We start from the raw sequence: 10,987 nt of genomic DNA, 5'->3' as shown, positions 1-10,987 counted from the left end.
ACCTTTAAATATAACTGAATCTGCTGGAAGGTGGTGGCAGAGTCTGTAATCCCAGATATTCAGGAGGCTGAGGCTGGAGGATCGCAAGTTTGAGGTAAACTTGGGGAACTGAGCCAGACTCTGTTTCAAAATAAAAACTAAACTGGGCATGGTGGCACACATCTGTAATCCCAGTGGCTCAGAATGGTGAAACAGGAGAATTGGTATTTCAAAGCCAACCTTAGCAACTTAAGGAGGCCCTGAGTAACTCATTGGGACCTATCTCTAAATAAAATACAAAAGAGGGCTGGGGATGTGGCTCAGTGGTTTAGTTCCCAAGAGTTTCATCTCTGATAGCAAAAAAAAAATTAATAATAAATGAATAAATAAAATAAAAAGGACTGGGGATGTGGCTCAGCAGTAGAGCACCCCTGGATATTTGTACTAGGGAGTACAAAAAAAAAGAATTTTCAATACATATTACTTTTTGTCTAGTTTATTTCATTCAGAATCTCCCTGTTTTTGCTATTATCAATAGTTCTTTATTCTTGCTAAGTATGTTTCCAAAATTTATTATCTATTTTCCTATTGATATACATTGGGGATTTTTTTTTAAGTAAACCAGGTTATATTTATACAGTCGAAAATTATTAAGCAATGAAAATAAGAAGTACATTCACATTCAACAACTTGGATAAATCTTATAAAAATACATATGGAGCTAAAAAAGCCACATACCAAAGAACACATGTGTATGATTACACTGTATAAAGTAACAAAACAGGCAAAACTAATCCTTGTTATTAGAAGTTAAAATAGTGCCTAACTCTGGGGGAGCGGAGGGAATAATTAGGGGAGCAATGAGAAAGGGCTCATGAAAGTGCATTTGATGTCCAATTTCTTGACCTGGGTTAGGGTTCAGTGGATATGTTACTTTGTGATAATTCATTTTGCTATACGTGATTTTGTTTTGTCTGTTATATTTAATAAAAGAGAAGCTCTATTAACAGTAAAAAAATCAATCTCTACATTCATGTAATATTAATCAAATGTCTACTATATGGTTAATATGAGTATAAGGGTTCTGAGGCATGTAAGACAGACATGTTCCCACAGTCCAACATTGGGGATTTTTTGACTATTACAAATAAAACCACCATGAATAGTTGTGCACAAGTCTCAGTGTGGATGTATGCTTTTATTTCTCTGGAGTAAATATCTCGACAGATTTGATTTAATTTGTAAAGCAACTGCCAAACAGTTTTCTAACAGTTTGTGCCATTGTTTATACTACATGTTATAGTCTGCAGTTCTAAGAGAGATACCATAGTCTTCATCTTTGTCAACATTTGTTATGATGAGTCTTAAATTTTGTCCATCCTACTGTATGTGTAATAACATTGCAGTTTTGTTTTACATTTCAACTTATGTTGGATATCCTTTCATGTGCACATTCACCATATTTGTGTCTACTTTGGTGAAGAAAAAAAGTCTTCTGCCCATCTTTTCAAATTGGGTGATTTTTCTTATTAATAAGTTGTAAGAATCATTTGTATATCCTAGATATCATTCTCTTGAGAGAGATATGTTTTGCCAGTACTTTTTCCTAGTCTGTCAGCTTACCTTTCCATTTCCATAACAATGAATATACAATAGACAAAGTTTGTTGTTGTTGTTGTTTTTGGTACTGGGGATGGAACTCAGGGTCATACCACCACTGAGCCACATCCCCAGTCCTATTTAGTATTTTATTTAGAGACAGGGTCTCACTGAGTTGCTTAGTGCCTCACTTTTGCTGAGGCTGGCTTTGAACTTGCAATCCCCCTGCCTCAGCCTTTTGAGCCACTGGTATTACAGGTATGCACCACCACACCCAGCATGAGACAAAGTTTTTGAGGAGAGGAAAAAAGAGAGCGTGAGGCAGAGAGAGCTAGTTAGTTTTAAAAGCCTCTGCCAAGCAGCTTTTTATATTTTCTTCCAGAAGTTGTATAGGTTTAGCTGCTACATTTATGTCTGTAGTCTATTCCTACCAGTAGTGTGTGAGGGCTCCCATTGATCCACATCCTTGCCAACTTATTATTATCTTTTTGATTATAACCATCTTGATAGATGTGAAGTAGTATCTCACTGAGGTTGTACATTTCCCTAATGGTGCTGGGTATCCTTTCATTTGCTTATTTGGTTTTGCATATTTTCTTTGGAGAAATGTCTATTCTAATTTCTTGCCATTTGTCTTTTCATATTGAACAATAAGAATTGCTTGTATATTCTAGGTAGTTATATATATTCTAACTACATGAATTGTAAATGTTTTCTTCTATGATTGTATTTTCACTTTCTTCGATGGTAGCCTTTAAAAGTTTTAAATTTGATGAAGTTCATTACTTTATTATTTTTTCTTTTGGTGCTTGGGCCTTTGGTGTCTTAAATACAAAGTCATTGTCTACCCCAAGATTTACCTATGCTTTCTTACATTTAGTTTTGGTTCTTACATATATATGTGTTGTCCATTTTGAATTCTTACATTTATGTCTGTGGTCCATTTTGAGGTAATTTTTATGTGGGGTAGGGCTTAACTTAATTCTTTTGCATTAAAGACTATATAATTTTGAAATAATATTTTCATTTGGAATGCAATTCTAGGATATCAGTTTTTTTTTTCTTTCAGAACTTGAAAATGTTGATGTTCTGGTTTGCATGGTTCTTGAATGAATTTTGACATTTTACTTTCACTCCTTTGTACATAATGGTATCTGTTTTCTGTAGATGCTTTTCAATTTTTTTCTTAGCACTGGTTTTAAGCATTTAGTGTAAATTTGTGTCATCTTTATCATTTTTCTTATTCATTGAGCTTTTTGAATCTGAGTGTTCATCAGATATAGAACATTTTTATTTATTATTTCTTCAAATGTGTTTTTCCCACCTCTTTTAGGAACTACCATAACATATATATTGGACTGGTTGAAGCTGTGCATACTGATGCTTTGTTCAGTTCAGTCTCTTTCTCCGTGTTTGATTTTGGAGTCTTTATCACTGCATATTCAGTTTGCTGATATTGACTTCTTCAATGTTGAATCTGCTGTTAATCTCATTCAGTGTAATTTTCACCTTAGCCATTGTTTTATCTGATTTTATCTAATTTTATCTGTTTTATCTAATTCAGACATTTTTATATCTTCTTTTTCTCCTTTACATGCTTATGCTTTTCCATAGCATCTTGAACATATGGTATACAACTGTATTAATGTCTTTGTATAATAACTCTGTCACAGTGTAATTAATGATCATTTTTATTAATTTTCTTTTCAACATGGGTTATATTTTCCTCGCTCTTTGCATGCCTCATACATTTTTATTGGATTCCAAACATTGTGAATTTACCTTGTTCAGTACTGGATATTTTGTATTCTTTTAAATATTCTTGAGCTGTGTACAGCTTTTTGCTGAACTATCTTGGAAACATTTTGTATTCTTTTAAATATTCTTGAGCTGTGTACAGCTTTTTTTCTGAACTATCTTGGAAACATTTTTATCTTTTTAAGATTCTTCTAGACAGGAGTTACCTTCAATCTTGGGCTATTTTGTCCCTTTTACTGACTATGTTACTTGATGCCCTTTTATTATAGATTTTCCATTCTAGCTGGTGATTACAAAAATTGATCTGCATGCCAACAATCACCACCACCTTCCATTCTGTTCCTTTCTGAAGGTTCTTTCTCTGGCCTTACATGTGAGCCCATTGTTACATAGCCACAGACTTCAGGGGAACCCTCCATAGATGCCTAGGGAGCTAGTGCATGTACACAGTCTCCCTCCCTCTGCAGTTCTCTACTCTCTCCTTTATTCTGCTCTGGGACTTCTAGCTGCGTCAGTCTCTTCAGACTTTAAAATCCATCTCTTTAACTCAGGAGATTTTCTATTTGAGTTTTCCTTCTCTGGATGTGGCCTGAAAAATTCTTTCCAGGGAGTAAATTGGGATAATCCTAGCACTCATCTCTCATGCCTAACTTTATCTTAGAGGTCACTCTTATGCTGCTTATTATCTAATATCTGAGAACTGTTGTTTGTATTTTGTCCACTTTTTTTTCCAATGTTTCATATGCGAGGGTAAATCTGTTGCCCCTCTTGGAGAGATTTAGTCTTCCATAAATGTTTAACACTATTCTCTGGCACATCATTTACAATAGATGAGGTTCTTCCTGGTAACAGCAGCGGTAGGCCTACTGAATGCTCCTAGGCAAGTGCCTTCACAAATTTCCAATGGTATATGTTATTATGCTGCCAATTATTTGTTTCAGATATGTTTTTGTCTCATTTAGATTGTACTCTGACATTAGGAACCCTTCATATCTTAGAATTTTATGTCCCCTCCACCCAAACTGGTCACATTTACCTTTAACAATTACTCAACCCTTACCCCGTAAGAATTCCCTTTGAGGTATTAAAGAATAATTCACTTGAGATTATTTATCTCCATGCCAACAATCACCACCACATTCTATCCTGTTCCTTTTCTGAAGGTTTTTAATATAACCTTATATTAAACATGTTAAACATCAATGCCACATATTTAAATGCTATGAGTAAAAGTGAATGCTGATTCATCCACTAATTGTATGTATCCTGGTAGAAAGAACCACCACTACTTTATTGTGGCCAGTTGAGAAATTTTCTTCTCATTATCCACCAGACTAGTTAATATGTCTTTAAAGCAATAAGTTTAAAAAATAATACTGATAAATCAAAATATTGAAAACTCTACAAACTAAGCAGCTAGTTCTTCAGTAACTGGAAGCACTGACTATGCATATAAAAGTATATCTGATTATGAGTCAAAGTAAATATCAAGAAGGTAATATGCAATTAGATCATTTTGGTCTTCTGATTTTTCCACCAATGAATTATCATTAATTTCTATTCTACAATAAGAAAAAAATCTACAACATACCATATTCTATAATAAGAAAAATAAGAAAAAATTAAAACTAGTTTTAAAAGATCTACTTAAATATTCCAGTATCATGTAACCAAACAACTACTCTCCACACAAGTATGTTTTTATTCAACAAACACATTCAGGGGTACATTCCTGGAGTTGAGGATGCATGCTGCTGAGAGGTGGACCTTAAATGCCTTGTTCTCATAGCTTATTTCCTCTCAGTACTATTTATATATGGGGGCTTAATAGTTAATATATGTGTTTAGGTTAATAGTGTAGTATATTTATAATATTATTGGAACCATGAGTTTATCCAACAAATCATTTGTTAACTCTCTCATACATTCTAGGCATTTCCCTAGTCACTGATGTAACAGTAGTGAACAAAACAACTAATTTCCTGCTCCTGTTGGAAATTGTGTTTGAGGTTGGGTCAGAGCATTCAAGTAGATAAACAAATGTAAGGCAAGTGGTAAGAGAAGTCTAAAGTAGTAAGGCAAGTCTGAAGAGAAAGAAAGGCAGGGTAATGGGCTTGATAGTCATGACAAGAGGCTCTATTTTGTGTAGGATGGCCAGGAAAAGTCTTTATCACATGAAATGCCACTGTTACAGAGACATGATAAAGTGGTGATAACTAGTTAGCTAGTTAGATGATTTGGGCAGTTAAGGTTGAGGCAAAGTTGCAAGTATAAATGCTCTGAAGCAGGGGTGGGATTGGTGTATTTAAATGGAACTAACAGACTAGAGAAGAATGTTAGGAAATGGGGAGAAAAGGATGAGGGGAGTCACATTGAATAAGAACAGTCCATAATAAGGCAGGGCAATCCATAATCAAGTCATGGCTTTTTTTTTCCTGATACCAGAGATTGAACCCCCAGGGGCACTTAAACACTGAGCCACACCCACAGTCCTTTTTAAAATATTTTATTTAGAGATAGGGTCTCACTGAGTTTCTTAGGGACTCACTACATTTCTGAGGCTGGCTTTGAACTCAGGATCCTCCTGACAGCCTCCTGAGCTGCTGGGATTACAGATGAGTACGACCAGGCCTGGCTAAAGTCATTGCCTTTTATTTGGAAATGGGAAGCTATAGGAAGTTTTTGAGCAGAGAGACACAATCAAATTTATATTTAAGAATATCACTCTAGTTGCCATCAGGACAATAGATATTGGGGAAAATGAGGGCAGAAGCAAGGACAGAAGAAGGCTATGGGAATCATTCAGGTGACTTATGATGTGGGTTTGGCCTGTATATTGGCTTAGCAGATGCAGAGGAGTGGTCAGATTCTGGGCATGTTTCAAATGCTTATTTGGAAAGAAGGATGTCAGAAAAATAAATAAATAAAATGCTTTATAATTTATATCAAATTCTAGAAAATGCAAAACAATCTATGATGACAGGAGATGTTTGGAGTCAGCCCAGAAAAGGAGAGGGGAGGGATTACAAAGAAGGATGAAATACTTTTTTGATTTTGGTGATAGTCTCATGGGTATATTCATGTCAAAACTTATCAAATCGTACACCTTAAATGTGCAATTTATTGTAGGTCAACTATATCTCAATAAAATTATAAAAATAAAGACATAATATTGTCTAATGGACTGGAGTTGGAATGTGAGAGAAAAGAGATCAAAGGTGGTTTGTAAGTTTTGGGCTTTGAGCACCTGGATAATGGGAATTAAATTGTCATTCTTATTTCTGAGATAGGGAAGACTGAAAGCAGATTTTGAGAGAAAAATGAGTTCAGTTTTCAACATGTTGTTAGAGATGCCTACTAGATACATTTTATAACATAATAAATACATGGTAGAAAAGAAATGAAGAATGACTCAGACAGTTTCTCTGTATGATCCACTGGTTCTCCAGAAAGCGCAGAAGTACACTGGACCAACGGGGACCTCTCATGGCCCCTGTAGACAAATGTTTGTGCACACCTTTTTTTCCCATCGTTTTCTTTATTTAACATTATGAACATGGTGGACTACATTCTTTTATCTAAGTTTTAAAGATTCAGTTAATTTGGAGAAACAACTGATGGGTTCATTGTTGGAGGTTGATGAATAACCTTAGCAGAGACTATAGTAACAAGCCCTTGGTCACAGACAAACGAGAATGGCTCCACCCAGGATGGGAGCATTGCAGACACTCTTCCTTGGGCTGGCTAGCTTGTGCCTTTCCCCCCTTAACTGTACATATCAGTAATTCAGCTATATTATGATTTAAATCAGATTTTGCTCCTCTTGTCAGAAAGTACAATTGCTTGTTAGTTGATAGGTTGTGATGAAAAGGAGTCTACTCCTTGGGCTTGATACTTAGCTCCATTACTCACTGGATGTGTGACTGCCTCAATTTACTCTAAAATAAGGATTGGAATAGGACCTACTACTACTGTAAAGTACTATTGTTATGAAGATTAAATGAATTGATATGTATAAAACCTTCAGAATAACAACTGGACATAAAGAAAGCATTCAAGAAATGTTAGCTACTAGCTTTCTTCTCTGACAATCGGTTTTGTCAGTTGGTTCCCACTAAGTTGTGGACTTTTTTGGACCAGGACCAGATATCTTGTCTTTTGATTTTCATCCACTCCCACACCATGCTAGGGCTTTGTCCAGCGTCTGGCATGAATGGTAGCACAAAATGAAAGTTAAAAATATGCTTTTGAATTAAATAATTTCTTCCCTTACGGATAAAGATAAGAATCTCAAGATCTTAGCCTGAAGACTAATGTCCATCTCTCTGCCCCCACCTGTCCCCGCTTTAAAAAAAAAGCAGGCCACTGTCTCCAGTTTACACCCTCACTCACAGTTCCATTCACCTTCCCCTTTCCTAATCAGAGGGATCTTGGGGTGGGGCTTCAAGGAACCTCTAGGAGTTTGAAGGGGAGGGAGCCTGGAACCATAGACTAGCTGTGACAAGTCAGGGGTGGGATTTGGTAGTTCAGAAAAGGAGGTACCAGACCAGGAATGGGGGATGGGAGTGATGGTGGAGTGGGCTAGTTCAGGATGAACCAGAAATGAGACGTTGAGGAAAGCCAGAAAGGACCAGTTGGCAGGGGGGGGATGGGTGGGTGATGACTAGAATCATGTGGAGGGTCGCTTGTGAGGGCACAGAAGCAAAGGCAGGTGATTGGACGAGAAGGAGAGTCCTAGTTGCCAAGGCAGCGACTAGAGGAGAAGGTCTTCAGTCGAGGAGAAGGTCTGGACTAGAGAAGGACGGAGCTCCAGCTCCGTGCATTCTCCAGTAGAGTCTGTGGATCGACCCCCAGATATCCCTGCTGAAGTGTCACCCGGGAAAGGCTTAAGCCTTCCCTGGCGCCACCCCTCTGCGCTTGGCTACCCACACGCCCCCTGAGCCCCATCTCTTACGCGCCCACAGACGCCCGCCGCAGCCTACTCCACCGGCTCACCCAGGTGACCACAACATGGCTGTGGCGCAGGTGCTGGTCTTCTGGCTGTTCATGGTGCTCTTCTGGCTGTTCGTGCTGCGGCCGAACTGGCGAGTGCCAGGCCAACCGGACCCGAACACCGGCCAGCGCTGGTCGAAACACAAACTCTGTGCAGACGACAAATGCAGCAGTGAGTGCGCAGGCAGGCGGGCAGCCCAGGGTCTCCACTGTGGCTCTTTGGGGCCGCATGGGGCTCCGATCTCCCGGTGCCCAGCCCCGAGGGCTGGGTGAGGGGGTCGCAGGATGACGGGTGGAGAGCAGGAGTGACAGAGCCTCGGGACCCTGCGTGTGTCCCCTCTGGCTCTGCTGGCGCCCCAGCCAGCCCGCTCGGGTTGTGGGGGGCTTCGACTCCCACTTGTTGCCAGCGTTTTATTTTTCTCTACTGACTGAGGCGGGGGTTGGGAAACACGATTTCCCAGGGACAGGTCTCAGTTTATTCCCTTCCAGGATTCGCCTAGGATCTCAGTGGGTGATGGGGATGTGCCTACGCTGTAGCAGAGCGCTTTTCTGCCCCCTCTACAGGGACCTGGGCAGTATCAGGGCAGATGCTCTCCAGGGCTCGGTGGCCCTAATTCCCGTGGCAGGTTGATGGTGGGGCTCCTTGGGAAAGGCTCACTGGCCCCTTCGTCCTTTTGCGTCGTTAAAAGGCTGGTTTTGCCTTTTAACAGGGACTAGAGTTTAGGCTTGGGAAGAGCACTGAGTCCTGGCACGCAATGTGTTCCGAGGTCTCGGCCCCGACTCTGCTTCAATCCTGTCATTTCTGTGCATAGAAGCCTCCCTTCATATTTGAGGTAGGGTAGCAGGTGGGCCAATAATCTTTTGCTTTTGAAAGAGGCCAAGGATCTGCACCAGCCACCTGGGAACTGCAGCCTCTTCTGTGCGCAGGAATCGGACAGAATTGCTTCCCAGTCCTGGATTGGAGGTGGGCAGTGGGGAGGATGTAGCCATTCAGATTCAGATGAAGAGGTTTGTTGCAATAACAATAATAAATACTCCAAGATTTTTATAAGCCAATTCAGTTTTAGACTCAGTCACTAGTGTTGTTGGAACCTCTTTCCTCTATATATTTACTGGCCCAGAATACTTCTTATGGACTCCCGCTTGGTTTCTAGTAACCTTGCAACTTGATGACCGTGTTGTCCATAAATTGTAAGCAGTACATATTTTAAAATATTCATGCTAAAAAGGCCAAGAAGTTTACCATTGAGCTCTTTATGCCTAAATTGGTGTTACCAAAACCAAATTTTGTAATTTGAATTGTTTGTTCCACTCCAAAAAAGAAAAAAGATGTCTCCAATATATGTTAAGAAGTTCCTAGAGGTAACCCTAAGGCTGGAATAAATAAACACTCAGAGAAGCAAAGCAGCTGCCATGATATTTTCTTTCATTTTTGCTATTCTTTGCTATTGAGCGCTATCCTACGTGGGATACCTGGACAATCTCATCACTGATGCTTCGTCAGTACTAAGACATGGTGTTGGTTAGGTTCAGTGGGGTAACATTACTTGAGAAATGGCCTGTGTCCAAACAGATGTGACCAAAAACAACAGGTGGGTCTGTGTTGTGTTGTAGGAAGTAGTGAGGTGTGTATGTAAGGTGTCCTTGTGTGCCTTCCAAATAAGTGCTCCCAAAAAAAAAAAACTTAATAGGTGCTCCATAGTATGCATTATGTTGTCACCTAATATATTACTGATTTATAAATCCTCTATGACCTAAGGGGGAACAAGAGAAACATTGCCATTTCCACTTGTGATGAGAATTCCCCACCTTAAAGTGTCTCTCACCTTCAACTTGGCCTCTTAATTATATATGAATTAGGATGCTGACAGTTCTGAAAATAGTCCTATTTTAGCTTCAAAAAAACAAGTTACCCTCTCCAAATCTGTGTTTGTTCCTCCGACATATATTTTTATAAAACAAACATTCTTGTGTATTTTACTGCTAATTGGCTTTTAGAAAAAGTGTTATTTCCATTTCTTTGTGCTTTTTACATACATCTATTGTCCATTTCATCTTAAATCAGAAACTGTCTATTTGGTCAACCAAAAGAAAAATGTTGCTTCTACCAGTTTCTAGATCAATTGTGATCCTAGTCCTGCATTTTAAGCATGAAGGTATTGCCTGACATTTTCTCATGGTTAAACTTGTTCCTTGTCAGATAGGATACCCATTTTTGATTTTGTTTATTAAAAAAAATACGAATGAGGATGTTTTGAAACAATCTTAATGTTGGATATAGTCAACAATATTTGCTCAGAGAAAATATATTTCCTGGTTATTTACCCAGATCCTGAACCCAGAGACAGCAACTCTGCTGCAAATGAAATTGACAGTGTTTACGGCTGCATGGTAGCACTTGCAGCCACTTAAAGGTGATGTCTTTTAGCAGTTAGTTCAAGTTAATTAACCCTTTGGGGGTTCCTGGATATTCTAACCTCTTCCCTATTACCTCTGCATGAAGCCATACTTAAGCCTGTCCATGTCTACACTTGGATTTACATATTTGCAAAATGAAGCTTTCTATGATTATGAAACAGAAAAAAATTGAGGCCTGCAAGAACCAAGAGTTTCACTGAAACCAGCTATGGTTGGTGGTAGCCACTTTGCTTTTTATTTC

At 38.8% G+C, this 10,987-nt stretch overlaps 1 pseudogene; it reads left to right on the top strand.

Annotated features, from left to right (window-relative positions):
* The first annotated feature begins 10,598 nt into the window (after positions 1-10,598).
* The window catches only part of LOC144374821 (transport and Golgi organization protein 1 homolog), a 48,548-nt pseudogene continuing 48,159 nt past the window's right edge, over positions 10,599-10,987 (top strand).

The sequence above is a fragment of the Ictidomys tridecemlineatus genome, unplaced genomic scaffold (assembly GCF_052094955.1).
Source record: "Ictidomys tridecemlineatus isolate mIctTri1 unplaced genomic scaffold, mIctTri1.hap1 Scaffold_898, whole genome shotgun sequence".
NCBI classification, from domain to species: domain Eukaryota; kingdom Metazoa; phylum Chordata; class Mammalia; order Rodentia; family Sciuridae; genus Ictidomys; species Ictidomys tridecemlineatus.
The sequence above is the reverse complement of the archived record's forward strand: the minus strand, read 5'-3'. Positions and strand labels throughout refer to the sequence as shown.